This window comes from Bombina bombina, chromosome 5 (genome assembly GCF_027579735.1).
Source record: "Bombina bombina isolate aBomBom1 chromosome 5, aBomBom1.pri, whole genome shotgun sequence".
Classification (NCBI taxonomy): domain Eukaryota; kingdom Metazoa; phylum Chordata; class Amphibia; order Anura; family Bombinatoridae; genus Bombina; species Bombina bombina.
The window spans coordinates 149,896,145-149,911,310 of NC_069503.1; positions in this window are offsets into that span (position 1 = coordinate 149,896,145).

Sequence of the window (15,166 nt, forward strand, 5' to 3'; positions counted from 1 at the left end):
CTCGGTTAATAAATGTCCTGCACTCAAGGGGGCTTAATAATTGATCTTTGTGCATTAGTGTCATCGAAGGGTTCAAATCACTGTTCATCTAGGGGCAAATACATATGGGAGGCGTTGGGGCTGAGCAGTATTTGAGAGCATGCACACACACACACATACATATGTATGTACATATTGTAATTACTTAGTGTTATGGAATATAGTAAAAATACATATTGTGGCAAAATAAATCAGTGTTTAAATCTCAGCTTAAAGGGACAATCCAGCCTAAATTTAAATCCACATGGATGCATTTCAGTGTTGAATAGAAGCATTTATATAATATATATGTATTAGCAATAATGCTTCTAATAAAAGTTATAGCTGTTTCAAAAGTGTATTTAAGTATGCGCCGTGCACCAGCATTTTAAACACAGCACTTGCTCAGAGTGTCTAAGATGCTTGAATCATTTCGTAATAACTAAATTTGTAAATTGCTGACATGATATAAGCCCCACTTACTCTCTGAGCAGCTGTAGTATTTAAAATGCTGGTGCACTGAGAATATCTAGTTATGCTGCACATGCACGTGTAGAGAAAAACTTTAACACTAAAACACTGATAACTTTTACTAGAAGCATTTTTGCCAATACATGTATATTGCAAATGTGTTTCTATAGAAAGATGTAATTCATCTATGTGCATTTAAATTTTGACCTGAATGTCCCTTTAAACTTCATGAAATGTGAGAGTTTATGTGTTCCGTCAAATACACAAAAGTAAATTCAGAACACAATCCTCATCCCTACACAGTGCACACATGACATCATCAGTGACATCATTTAAAAATACCAAATAATTAGCTAATTAGCTTACTAATGGAGTTCTAGGAATATATGTAGCCTAGACAGATTGCATAAAACAGGGTTAGACAAATCCCAGGAGCTTGGAGAATTTTAACTCTGACTCCTGACATTTTGGGGTTTTCTACATGTGGTCTCTTTGTAAAATCCTTACCTGGCTCCAAAAATTGTGTGGCTGGATCCTATGGTTTTATATAAATGTATTGAACCCCTCTTAAGTATATTTTAGTCACTTACTACTGTACTATCTATATGTTAGTGTCATTGTGTTGAGCGACATTTAGGCCTAAGTAAAAAATTGATCTTTTCATCCAGCTTTTAAGCATGCCATGTATGTAATTATTAAAATTATTATTTCCTATTGCAGCTTTGTTTTACCAGTTAAAGACAAATTGTTCTATAAGCCAAATGTTTATCATCATGTTTAATATTCAAATGTAGTAAAGGCAGAAACATTTTAACTGTTCAGTTGACAGGCTGCGAATATTGAATGTTGTAGATTTTAGGTCATATAAAAAAAAAAAAAATAACCTTAATGGGACATTGTATTGACAGCATTGATATGGAGGGATATTTCTCACTGAAACATTCCCAAATCATCTAGAAATATTCTTCCTTTAACCCCTAAATTAAAGTATATTTCCAAAAAACATTTTATAAATATATCTTAGAGGAATGTGTTCAAAATGTCTGACTTAGACTGTGTCTATATCTCAAGCAGTCTATAGACAAAAAGAAATATTATTTTGAGGATTTCCCTGTCAGGGCCTCCTGATATCGCTTGTTCCCACATGGGTATAATGTAGCTGCTGGCGTTCTCATCTTCTCAGCATGACACCCCAGTAGGTTGGCGCATAATTAATCTGCGTAATGAAGAGCAGAACCTTATTTGCAAATACTAATATATGCATAAATGGGATAGTTTTCTTGAAACAAAATAAAGACAGTAAACATGAAGCATATTTATATGCAGAAAACTCTAAAGATACCAAGGCTTGAGGGACCATGGATAGCTCCGTGATTGTACATTCCCTTGAAATATGGAAGTTTACTATTTAAAAAATATCACTAATAATTAATTATAATTAGTGGCTGCTAAACTGAAAAAACAAAGTATCTAACAGGTTTTTTTTTCTGCAATACTTTGACTTTGATGTATAGTCTACCAAATGCATGTACAGTCATACCCCTTTTTTGGTTTCCTACTGCACATAAAAGTTATATTTACACTATACTGTAGTCTATTTTTTATTTCTTTTATTTTATTTATAACCAACATAGGGTACAAGAGTAAACTTTGTATCTGTGATACACCACGCAGGGTGTAAAAAGAGATTACAAAATTGATAAAGCAATATGGTCAAATGCAACAATCTTCAATATCAAATACATTAAAGGGACATTATACACTAATTTTTTCTTTGCATAAATGTTTTGTAGATGATCTATTTATATAGCCCATAAATTTGTCCTTTTTTAAAATGTATAGTTTTGCTTATTTTTAAATAACATTGCTCTGATTTTCAGACTCCTAACCAAGCCCCAAAGTTTTATGTGAATATTGTCAGCTACCTACTCCAGCTTGCTCCTGTTTGTGTAAAGGGTCTTTTCATGTGCAAAAGAAGGGGGGGGGGGTCTTATTTCCCACTTGCAATGGGCTTTCCAGCTACCTTTTCAACAGAGCTAAACTGAGAGCTTCTAAGTAAGTTTTTAAACAGTTTTATACTGGATTTTTATATCAGTACCTGCGCATCTTATTCTTTATAGTAGTGTCTATTACATGCAGTTATATGCATATTAGTGTATACTGTCCCTTTAAGAGTTCAATGTTCACAGTTACAGTGAAGGCAACAAGAATCTTCAACAGATAAGAAAACCGTCTAGAATATATGCATATGTACCTCAATGTTGGGGTTTTATTATTTTATAAGCTAAAGCAACTAAACTACACATCTATAAACAGAAACAAAATAGAACTAAAATGAGTACTCTCATAAGAAGAGGTATCACGCTGTAAGAAAAAATATGGAGACCCTTTATAATTTAGGTTAACTTGAACTCAAACGTCAGTTTTAATGAGGCATAAAAAAAAACACAGGAGAGAACTCCTACTCCCCTGCCCCTGTCTCCCCCTTGTTATTTATTTCAAAAACTATCAATCCAACCAAAACTCTGGAAAATCTCCTGTAAGTGCCGCCATACAGAAAAAATCTGATTTCTTAAACATTGCTATTGATTTTTTCTGGATGCCTTCCGGAAAGGAGCATATTACCTTGAACCATTTGGAGAAAAATCTCTTGACAACTGTATCCTGAGCGGGATCTAAGTCGTATTGTTCCATACCAATCTGTAATAAGACTCTACTAATACATTCTTTTATACTTGGGCTGTGTTTGGATTTCCATGAGCTTAGGATCATATTTCTACCAATCAGTATTGCTGTATTGATTAAGTTACTATTTTCTTCCCAATATGATTTTTCATGCATTAATATTATATCTAGTAAATCTAGGGTCAGTGGTCTTTCTAAAAATTTGTTTAGCCAGTATGTAACTTTAAGCCAAAATTCTCTAACCTTAGGACATGTCCAAAAGCAATGTTTTATATCCGCTGATGGGTATGAGCATCTAGAACAACACATTGGCTGATGTGACTATTTAGATATTCTATCTGGAGTTAGATACGTGTTGTTGATCAGCTGCATATGCACTTCTCTCCAATTTTGTAGCTTGCTACATTTATATAAGATCTGCACACTCTTAGAAACTCTGTCTGCTGTAAAATCAGTAAGATCTGTCCTCCATTTAGAATAGATAATCTCTAAGTTTTTATGTCCCATCTCTGTCTTGTGTTAGAATCTTATACCAGATGGCAATTGATAGCTGTCCAGCTTTATATAAAGTAATACCTTGTTCTAATCCCCCATAGAGACCAGTCCCTTCCATACTTCTCTATCAAATTAAAATAATATTGTCTAATCTGTAAGTAAGCAAAACATTCTTGAGCAGGTAGTAGATATTCTTGCCTTAAAGTCTCAAATGATTTAATTGAACCCGTCTCTTGATCCTCTAGTTGATATACGATCTCTAAGCCTTTTTGATGCCATTTTTTTAAGTGCTAGTCACTAGACTAGGTGCAAATTCTGGGTTCCCCCATATTGGTAGATATTTGGATTTGGACATATGTGTATCTATCTTCAATGTTTGACTATATTTTTTCCAGGCTTTGATTACATTGAAAAAGGTTTTTATAACTTTAATATTCTTGGGGATATCTTTCTCTGGTAAATGCAATAGCCCTGGCAAGAAGGAGAGTGGAGTAATCACCTCCTTTTCGATTTGTAAATGTGTAATTACATTTTTTTCTGTGATCCAATTAAATGCTATTTTAAGCATAGATGCCCAGTTATAGAATTTGATATTAGGCATTCCTAAACCTCCGTAGTCCCTATTCTGCATCAGTTTTTCCATTGCTACTCGTACTTTCAACCCTTTCCAGAAGAATTGGGTGCACTTTTTATAGAAATTCTTTATATCTTCTTCTTTTATTAGTAAAGGAAGATTTTGAAGAATAAATAATATCTTCGGAAAAATAATCATTTTAATCAGATGTATTTTGGCTGAAAGTGCAAGTGGAAAATATTTCCATCTTTCAAGCTTATCTATAATTGATTTCCAGAGTTTGTTATAATTTATCTTGTACCAGTCTGACGGATCTCTACTTACATATATACCAAGGTATTTAATGACATTCTCTGCCTCTTTAAATGGATGGGAGTCTAAACTCCCCCTATCCTTATTTAACCAGAGAATTTCTGACTTGGATGTATTTATTTTATATCCCAAAAAAGAACTGTTCATATTTATAATTTCCATAAGGGCATAAGGGATATTCTTTTTTGAATTACTAATGAATACCAGTAGATCATCTGCATATAGAGATAGGATGACTCTAGATTTCCCCACCCTTATGCCTTCTAAATCCTTCCTGAGACAGATTGCTAACGGTTCTATAGATAACTTAAAATATAGTGGCAAAAGTGGGCAACCCTGTCTGGTGCCCTTGGCTATGGTTATTTTATTAGAGAGAGATCCATTTATTAATAAGGTAGAAGTGGCATTTTTATATATTAAATCAATAAACCTATTAAATTGGCCAGTGATTCCAAAGTTTTCTAGTGATGTTAATAAGTGATCGCATATGATAGAATCAAAGGCCTTTTCTGCGTCACTTGCTATAAGTGCCGTGTCCATGGCACTTTTACTTTTATCGCTTTATTTCTGCACCTTAAGCCAAATGTTTTCAATCAGTACCATTAATCTCCTCATGTTCCTAGCCACGTTTCTACCTTGCATAAAGCCTGTTTGATCTTGGTGGATTATTGGGTCGATCATTTTTTTAAGCCTATTTGCTAATATTGCCGTTAGCAACTTATAGTCGTTGTTTAACAGGGATATTGGCCTATATGAATCGACTTTCTCTGGATCCTTATCTTTTTTAAGGATTACATTTATAACTGATGCTGAAAAATAAGGGGATACCATACTGTATTGTATATAATAATTATTAAATATATCTTTTAACGTGGGAGCTATTTGTTCTTTGAGAATTTGATAGAATTCTAGCGGTAATTGATTTGGCCCTGGGGCTTTCCCTGAGCTAGATACTTCAATTGATTTTAAAATTTCCTCTTGTTCTATGGGGGCATTGAGAATTTCTAAGTTTTCCTTGGTCAATTTTGGGACTTGTTGGCTCTTCCAAAATGTATATTTGTTACTATTGTTTATTTCTTGTACAAATGTTCTTGAAATAGTTAAAGAAAATCTCCGTAATTTCCGCTGTATTTTTATATGTTTGCCCGTTATTTATAACAGCATTTATGCATGTTTTTTTTTTCTTCTTATGGGCATTTTCTAAAAGTGCTAGCCATCTCATAGTTTTCCCATTAAAGCTACTGAAGATTGCCTTTTTTTTAAAGTCTGTCTAATACAATTTGTGATTAAGAAAATTATTCCTTTCTAGTTTTTTTTCTTGATATTTTTTCCATAATTGGGGTTTTCAGTATATCTTTTAACGCTATTTCTTAGAGTGTTCGAGAGTTGTAATTCTCTTGCTTTAGACTTTTTATTTTTTATAATAAGCCATGCTTTTATTTCCCCTCTAAAATATGCCTTCGCTGTTTCCCATAGTATTTCTGGTTTTTCTCTATATGACCTATTAAAGTTAATAAACTCATTCCATTTACTTCTCATCCAGTTTTGAAAATCTATGTTATTTAACAAGTATCTTGGGAAGAAGAAACGGCTATTCAGGGATCTTCCTTGTAGCTTATTGTGTATAAAAAGAGAGATGCTAGCATGGTCGGATATGCATATGTAATTTATTCTTCTATTTAATTCCATATGTAGTAATTTCTCGCTGACTAAAAAAAAAATCAAATCTGGAGAAGGTCTTATGCGTTTTGGACTCACAAGTGTACCGTTTTTTATCGAGATTTTGGATCTGCCAGATATCCTTTACCCTTAGGGTTTTGCATATGTTAGCAAGTATTTTAGCTTCTTTATTGTATTGTCTGCTATATCTTTTATTTATTCTGTCTAGTTTTGGATCCATCGTCATATTATAATCTCCTGCTAAGATTAAGTAAGACTCGGAATACGTTGTCAATTTTAGTACTAACTTACTCCAAAATTTCTCGTCTAAGTAGTTTGGACCATATATATTACATATAGTATATCTTATTCCTGTAATCCCTAAATGTAAAATAATAAATCTTTCTTCCCAGTCTAGCTCTTGGGAGAGGATTTTGTATTCAAGATTCTTATTGAAGAGACAGGCTACTCCTTTTTCCTTCCCTTGCATGGAGTGGCATTTACCTCCCCAGACCCCCACCCATTTCATTTTTAATTTATTTACTTCACTATTTCTTAGATGTTTTTCTTGGATAATAGTGATATCTGGTGAATCTTTTTGAAGATAGCTTATAATCCGTTTCCTCTTAATCAGTGATGTTTTACCCCCCACGTTCCAGGATACAATATTCAGACCTATTTTAGTCATTTAGGGTGTTTTGCAAAACATGTGGGGCACAACATCCTGTAACCCCCAAAAAAAGAGGGGGAGAGAGGGGGGAGAAGAAAAAAAAAAACAAAAACAAAAAAACAAACAGGCCTCAATATCTCTTGATTAGTAAAATCAGCCTTTATATAAAACTTGACCACAATAGCACCCAAAATAAAACATGTTTTTCTTATTAACATACACTTTGTCCAATGCATATCATCTTAGTGTCAGATCTGACACATATCTTATTCTAAATCATGTATATATATAAATCCTTAAATCCAGAATATTATGTCAGATTATCAATAAATTGCTCTGTTGCCTGCCTAGCCTCAAATAACTATACTGTAGTCTATTAAGTGTGCAATAGCATTATATAAAAAAAACAACAATACAAAATAAAATAAAAATAAATCTATATATACCTTAAATAAATACTTTATTGCTTAAAAATTCTAATCATCATCTGAGCCTTTAGCAAGTCATACTATTTTTGCTGGTGTGTGTATATATATATATATATATATATATATATATATATATATATATATATATATGTGTGTGTGTAGATATGTGTATATATCTGTATACATGTGTATGCATGAGTATATATATATATATATATATATTTATATATATATATACAGTATATATATATATATATATATATATATATATATATATATATATATATATATATATATATATATATATATAGATAGATATCCTCTTAAGGACCAGGCACTTCAGACAAAAACATTTAAATAGAAATAGAGCTTTTTTCTTTTTTTTTTACCTATCAAAACTTTATATTTTTTTTAGTAGACAACCCAAAGAATTGATCTAGGCCCATTTTGGTATATTTCATGCCACCATTTCACCACCAAATGCGATCAAATAATTTTTTTTTTTTACTTTTTCATAATTTTAGGTTTCTCCCTGAAATGTTTTACAATCAGCTTGTGCAATCATGGCAGAAATGGTTGTAAATGCTTCTCTGGGATCCCCTTTGTTCAGAAATAGCAGACATATATGGCTTTGGCATTGCTTTTAGGTAATTAGAAGGTCGCTAAATGCTGCTGTGCACCACACTTGTATTATGCCCAGCGGGGAAGGGGTTAATTAGGTAGCTGGTAGGGTTAATTTTAACTTTAGTGTAGAGATCAGCCTCCCACCTGACACATCCCACCCCTGATTCCTATCTTACCCCTCTCAAACAGCTCTCTTCCCTCCCCCACCCCCCAAAGTTCACCCCCATCTTAAGTACTGGCAGAAAGTCTGCCAGTTTAAAAATAAATAGGCAATTTAAAATATATATAAATATATTTATATATATATAAAATACCCATTTTTTATACCCCCCCCCTCAGTACCCAAACCGCCCTCCCAGATCCCTTTTCCTCAAATTATCCCACATATGATCCCCCTCATTGCCCCTACTCCCTCCTTCCTCCTCAATCACGCAGCTGGAGTTTTTTTCCCTGTAGTGTGGCGTAGTGGTCCCGCCCGCTTCTGCCCTCCTTCCGCCTCCTCCAGCGATAGGCCGCCCACCGCCTTCCTCCTTACGCTCCCACTCATCAACGATCCGTACCACCGCTGGCCACAGAGTGGCCCTCTCTGCTTCGGTAACTCTGCAACTCGTGGGGCATGCAGAAATAGCATGATTTCACAATTTTGAGCGAGATTGTGGCAAAGAGAAGCCCAGGCGCTGGTCACTAAGGGGTTAAATGTGTATATATGTGTATTTATATGTTTATATGTGTATATATGTATATACATGTGTTTGCATATGTATTTATATGTTTATATGTGTATACATGTGTATGCATGTGTATTTATATGTTTATATGTGTATATAAATGTGTATACATGTGTATGCATGTGTATTTATATGTTTATATGTGCATATATGTGTATTTCTATGTTTATATGTGTATATATCTTGGAAAAATGGTGCTGATAGACTTACTTGACGCAGGGTTGCCAGAAACCTTCAATTTGTAAAAAAAATGCAATGTCTGCGAAGCGCAATAAAACGAGGTATACCTGTATATTGTTTCATGTAATAGTTGTTGGACTTAGGGATGAAATGTTGAGTATTTCAAACAGTTGTTTAAATGGAACATACACTGTTGAGAGCATTCACTGGTTTGGGACACTGCACATTTATATTCCTTAAAGTATTTTTTTTTTTTTGCTAATTTTCTCATGCTGAATATTTTAAGCATCACATCCTATCTCTGATCTTCCTTGAGCATAATAATGTATTAGTTCATGAAAGCATGAAATGTCATTTTTTTCTATACATGGTTCAAATGGAGTACCTATATATGTTTGTATAAATATAACATACTACTTATTTAGTAATATGTTGCTGTTCAAATATTATTTTTAATGTAGCACTGAAATTCAAATACCCTGCGCTCCCGCCACCCACTTCTGAAGTAATTTTTTTGTGAGCTAACTACTATTCTCCAATTAGCACACTAGAGACAAAAGAAAAAGTGTGTGTGCCATCCGGCTAGAGCGTTGATTGGAATACAGTCCAAACTGTTAGCTTAGTAAAAAAGTGGGCGGCTGGATCACAGGGTATTTGAATTTCATATCTAAATTAAAAAGTAAGTTATAGCGAATCTTCATTACAACTGATGAATTAAACTCTGTCTAAAATATCGCTAACATTCCAGATCTGTTTATACCAAGGGGAAAGTTTCCCATCACTTTAAGTATAGAAACTTACTATTTACTTCTATTATAATATTTAGTTATTATCATGTCTTTGTCTTAGTCTCTTTTGTTGAAACACTGCTCCTTTCCATCAGAGCATTTCTAGGTATGCTCAGGAGCATGCAGGTGTATTACTCATTATCTTCTTAGCCTACCTCAGAATGCTTTCATGTGAAGAAGTTTACACCAAAAGAAAATACAAATTTGATAAGTTAAGTTAACTGATAAGTTTATCAAAATTTTACGGTCTTTCTGAAGTTTTATTATAACTTCCACACACCTTTAACCCTCTAAATCCAGAAAGACAAATGCTTAGGAATCATTGAGTAACAATGATTAATCCTGACTGCCGGTTCGCTTGTGTGAACCTGCAGTCAAAGGAGAGAGAAGGGTTTGATAATCGAGCCCATACTGTGCACTCTTGACCATGCTCAGTAGGAATTGGTACCTCAGAAAGTGTCCATATAAAAGATTGCGTAAGTTTTCAGAACAGTGGTAAACTGGAATTTTTTTTTGTTAAATTCTGTACTCTATCTAAATCATGAAAGTTTAATTTTCACTTTAGTAGTGTAACTTTAAAAATAATGTACACATCAATAAAATGACTAATGAATGACTGATAACACTGGTATATTATGACAGCTGTTTTATTTTTATTATTTTGCGCTATTTTACGAAAGTTATATTTTGCACTCCACTTGTAATCTAACCCTAAGTATTTATTTTGCTTGTTTTCTCTGTAATTCACCTCTAAAAAATATGGGCATTTTTTGTGCTGCTGTGAAGCCTGCAGTGACTACTGTATGATTAAAATCCTGTCCCTTCAACATTGTTTGCAGTGATTGATCAGGGCAAGAGGTTATTTATATTTGCTCATAATTGAACACAGCAAAGGTGATTATTTTATGAGGGGTTTAGTTTAATGTTTCATGAACTGTTAAATTCTGACTGGCACCTCAAATCCCTTTGGTTTCAGACTGAATCCAAATTTGTATCAATTGAACTTGATCTTATTGTTTAAAAAATGTTTGTCAGAAATACTGTAAAAGTAAAAACTGGAAATTAACAGACACTAAAGTCACAAATAAACTTTTATGATTCAGATAGAACCTGTATTTTAAGTGATTTTCCAATCTACTTCCTAATTTTACATAGTCTTTTTATATGCACACTTTTTGATGCATCAGTTTCTACTGTGCATGTGCACGTGGTTGCTGGGTATATGTATACTAGTCTGTGATTGGCTGATGGCTGTCACATGATACAAGGGGCCAGCTAATGGGGGAGATACATTTGTCAGAAAGAAATCTACTGTAATTAATGGTCTTTTAACTCACATATATTTTTGGGATTAATCTTCGACAACTATTTTGCTTTTTCTTAAATGGACAGTTTATGTTGTGCTGCTTTTTCTATAAAGGGACAGTATAGTCAAAAACAAAATTGAAAAAAAAATAATGTGAAGAATGGTTGCCATGCTTTAGCAAGGATTAATATATCATTTGCTTATCTTTTATCTTTTTCTTATTATCAAAAACAAGCGTCCCTTTTAAATATTTGGGCCGAATTATCATTGTGCGAGCGGACATGATCCGATATTGCGGATCATGTCTGCTGCACATAGGTAAATGCCGACAGCATTCGGTGTAGGCATTTATCATTGCTGGTGCAAGGCCGCCCCCTGCAGATTGGCCGCTCGATCGGGTTGATTTCTGGCGATGTATGTCCGCCGCCTCAGATCAGGCGGACAGGTTATGGAGCAGCGGTCTTTAGACTTGATAAATATGCCCTATAGTATGAACTGTAGGTAAACTTTGCAATATAGATCTATTACATATTTTGCAGCTAAAATTCTTAAAACTAAGAAAACAAATCTTGTAGTGCTTTCACTACTTATGCATACGTACGTAATGCACACTGGTCATAGATCCAGGGAGTTGCTAGCTGAAATGCCTGATGGCTCTGTTGGGGAGCAACTCAGTTTTATATGAAGAATTCTGCAGAGTAGGACAGAAAGAGACTAAATCAAGACACAAATAGATGTATTCTACAGATTATTTAAAATATTTTACAGTATGTGTATTCATTAATAATCATTTATATTCATTTTTTAAATATTTCATATGTAATATTTCAATAATGCGTCTTTTTACATGTGCACTAACCCGATCTCATTAAAGGGACATTATACACTCATTTTTCTTGGCATAAATGTCTTGTAGATGATCCATTTATTAAGACTATACATGGGGGTTTTTTTGTTTTGTTTTTTAAATGGATAGTTTTGCTTATTTTTAAATAACATTGCTCTGATATTCAGACTCCTAACCAAGCCCCAAAGTTTTAGGAGAATACTGATGTATACCTACTCCAGCTTGCTTCTGTTTTTGTAAAGCGTCTTTTCATATGCAAAGGAAGGGGGGGGGGGTGTCTGATATTTCCCACTTGCAGTGGGTGTTCCAGTAACCTTTTAAACAGAACTAAACTGGAAGCTTCTAAATAAGTTTTTAAACGGTTTTATACTGGATTTTTATATCAGCATCTGTGCATATTATTCTTTATAGTAGTGTCTATTACATGCAGTTATATGAGAATTGGTGTATACTGTCCCTTTAAGATTTTTTTAAATCGCTTGAGCGAGCCCATTTAATTTCAACATGTTTTACGCGTGCTGCTTCCAGAGGGTTGCAAACACCTGTGGTAAACCACTTTTCACTTTTCGTAACAGTTAGCGCCCCACTCGTAACCTAGCCCAAAATGTTTAATTATGCATAGTTAAAGAATTCTGACCCTTCTCAATGCTGCACAGCAATTGTTTGATCAGTGCAGGTGCTCGTTTATATAATTCCTCAATTGGTTACAATACAAGATATGATACACAACACTCAAGAGTCTTTTCAAGGGGTGTGTCTCAGAGCTGCAAAACAATGCACTTTTTTTAATGCTTTTAAGAAATTTATTTTTGAAATGCAGTAATTATTTTCTGATGCATATAGGAAAATAATATAATGTTCCTTTCACCTACCTTAGACATTTCTTGATTTATTATTTGATGTGAGTATAAGATGCTGAAAGCCAAACAAATTTATGACTAAATTAGTGAAACAAGTTTACTGCACATGTGAGATACACTATCAGTATAGCTGTACTTCTATGTATTTATTAATTATTAGAGAAAATGAGTCCTGGAGTGGAAAATACTCTTTTAACCAAGACAGTAATCTCATAGACTCAGGTAACTATAGGTATACTGTATATATCTAACCATAGAACGTAGAAAATAAATTAAATGAGTTGTGCTTTTTAACTCAAACAATTCATAGTAGCACAGATTTACATCAAATAGATGGAATCAAGCACATTTTTGTTGAACAAGTAATTTTAATTATGTAGGCAAGGGTATACATTATACAGTATACATCATATTTTGATCTGAAATAAATGATAAAGTGTTTCACATTCTCCCACACAAAACAACAGGGAATATTGCTTCTAAAGATAAATGTTCTGTCTTCATTTACGTACATAAAACACTCTTGCAAAGGCCCTATATTAAAGGTTGGTATTATTATGAACAGCATACATAGTAAAATATACTTTGAAATGCACTGTTTAAAGGGATAGTGATCCCACATTTTTTCCTTTCATGATTCAGATAAAGCCACAATTTTAAGCAACTTTCTAATTTATTCAAAAGAGGAGGTACCCCACAGCGCAACCCTAAAGATACTTCAGGCTATTCCAAAATACAACTCTCCCTAATGGTGGAAACAAGATAAATATACAAAATGAAAAAATATGTCACAGCGCTACTACAGCAAGAAAGATCAATCAATAAGAAAAAAAGAGTGTAAATGTATTTCTAATTATGATAATGTTTATTAACATATATAGTCTTTTTTTTTTTTCTTTTGTTTTTTTTTTCAATTTATTGGAGGAAAAAATATGAACAAAATTTCGGAAATACAGTGCATACCAGCCATATGAATTTTAACATATCAGAATCTTATCCAATCAAACATAACTGAAAAAGTACATTTCTCAACAACTTGAACTTTCTGTGTCAGGTAGAATGTTACAATTTCTCTCTGTCAAGATGTCTTATCTGTTACCTCCAATCTTAAGTGTCTAATCTCTTATTTATTTTGCTGGGACAGTTATGTACAATCTCTAAACCTTGACCATCTTTGATCTGTCCCTTAACCTAAATCTTGAGTTCATCTACTTTGTCTGATTCTGAAACCAGTCGTGCCCTTTTACTAATACTATCCGGATCCTTCCCTATCTACTCTAACCTGTACTCAAGATTTCTCACAAAAAATTTAAAAATAAAATTATTATTACAACTCAGGGGAGGGAAGGGGGGAGAGGGAGAGAAAAGAGAGGGGGGAAAAGAAAAAAGAAAAACAAAAACAAAAAAAACAAAAAAAAAACACAAGGGAGATCCCTTCACTTGAAAACTACTGGTGAGTTCCACCTTGCTTTTACAATTAGTGCTGTTCCCACCTTAGCGAGTATGTGCCCAGCTTGACGGTAATGAACCATCTAGAATTAATTCAAGGAAAGGTATGGAGTCTTGGAATGGCGAGAGAATATACTGTTGGACTGTTATGGGTTCTCCCTGGATATACTTTTTCCATTTCTTAAAAAATGTAGTAACCTGTTTAGCTGCTCCTTTATCTAGTCCTATTATCTCTACCATAATCTGGCTTCTCATGGCGTTTATGAATTCAGTGATTGAGGGAGCATCTTTATGCTTCCACCCTTTACATGGCTGATTCCTTACAATCAAGATTGCTAAATTTATGAGAAGTCTGTCTCCTATATTTTGTGTTGGATACAAAAAAGAATATATGTTGTGCCTCTAATTCTAGCTTGTCTCTAAGTTTTCTGTTAATCCAGTATTGGATTTTCCTCCAAAAATGCGAAATTTTTGGGCAAGTCCAAAAATAATGCAGCAAATCCGCTTTTACTTTATGACATTTAGGACACATAACCTGTGATTGGGACCACTTAGCAATTCTGGCTGGGGTTAAGTAAAAATTATTTATTACATTAGATTGTGATTCTCTCAGATTAATTCTATCTGTAGCTTCTCTTGCCCTATCAAGACTGTCCATTATATCCTTATCTAGCAGATCGGGAAAAAAAGATGCATATCTCTGTTTACACTGATTGATGTGCAGTTCTCCTTCTTTACTCATAATATACTGGTACCAAATCGAGATGGCTCTAACCCCTGCTTTATATAGGGTTATCCCTGCCTCAATATTTAATTGCGCCCAATGCTTACTAAACCTACTATCATAGTAATTTATAAAATGACGTATCTGAAGATATGCAAAGAAATGCTGGGATGGTAAGCTATATTCGCGTGCTAGATTCTCAAATGTCCTAATATGCCCGGTAAGTGGATCTTTCAATTGTGATACATAAATCAGGCCTTTAGTTTCCCAAGTTTGAAATATGCTATTGCTGTGTCCTGGTGGGAAAGCTGGGTTACCAGTAATTGGTAGTAATCTAGAGGTCTGAAA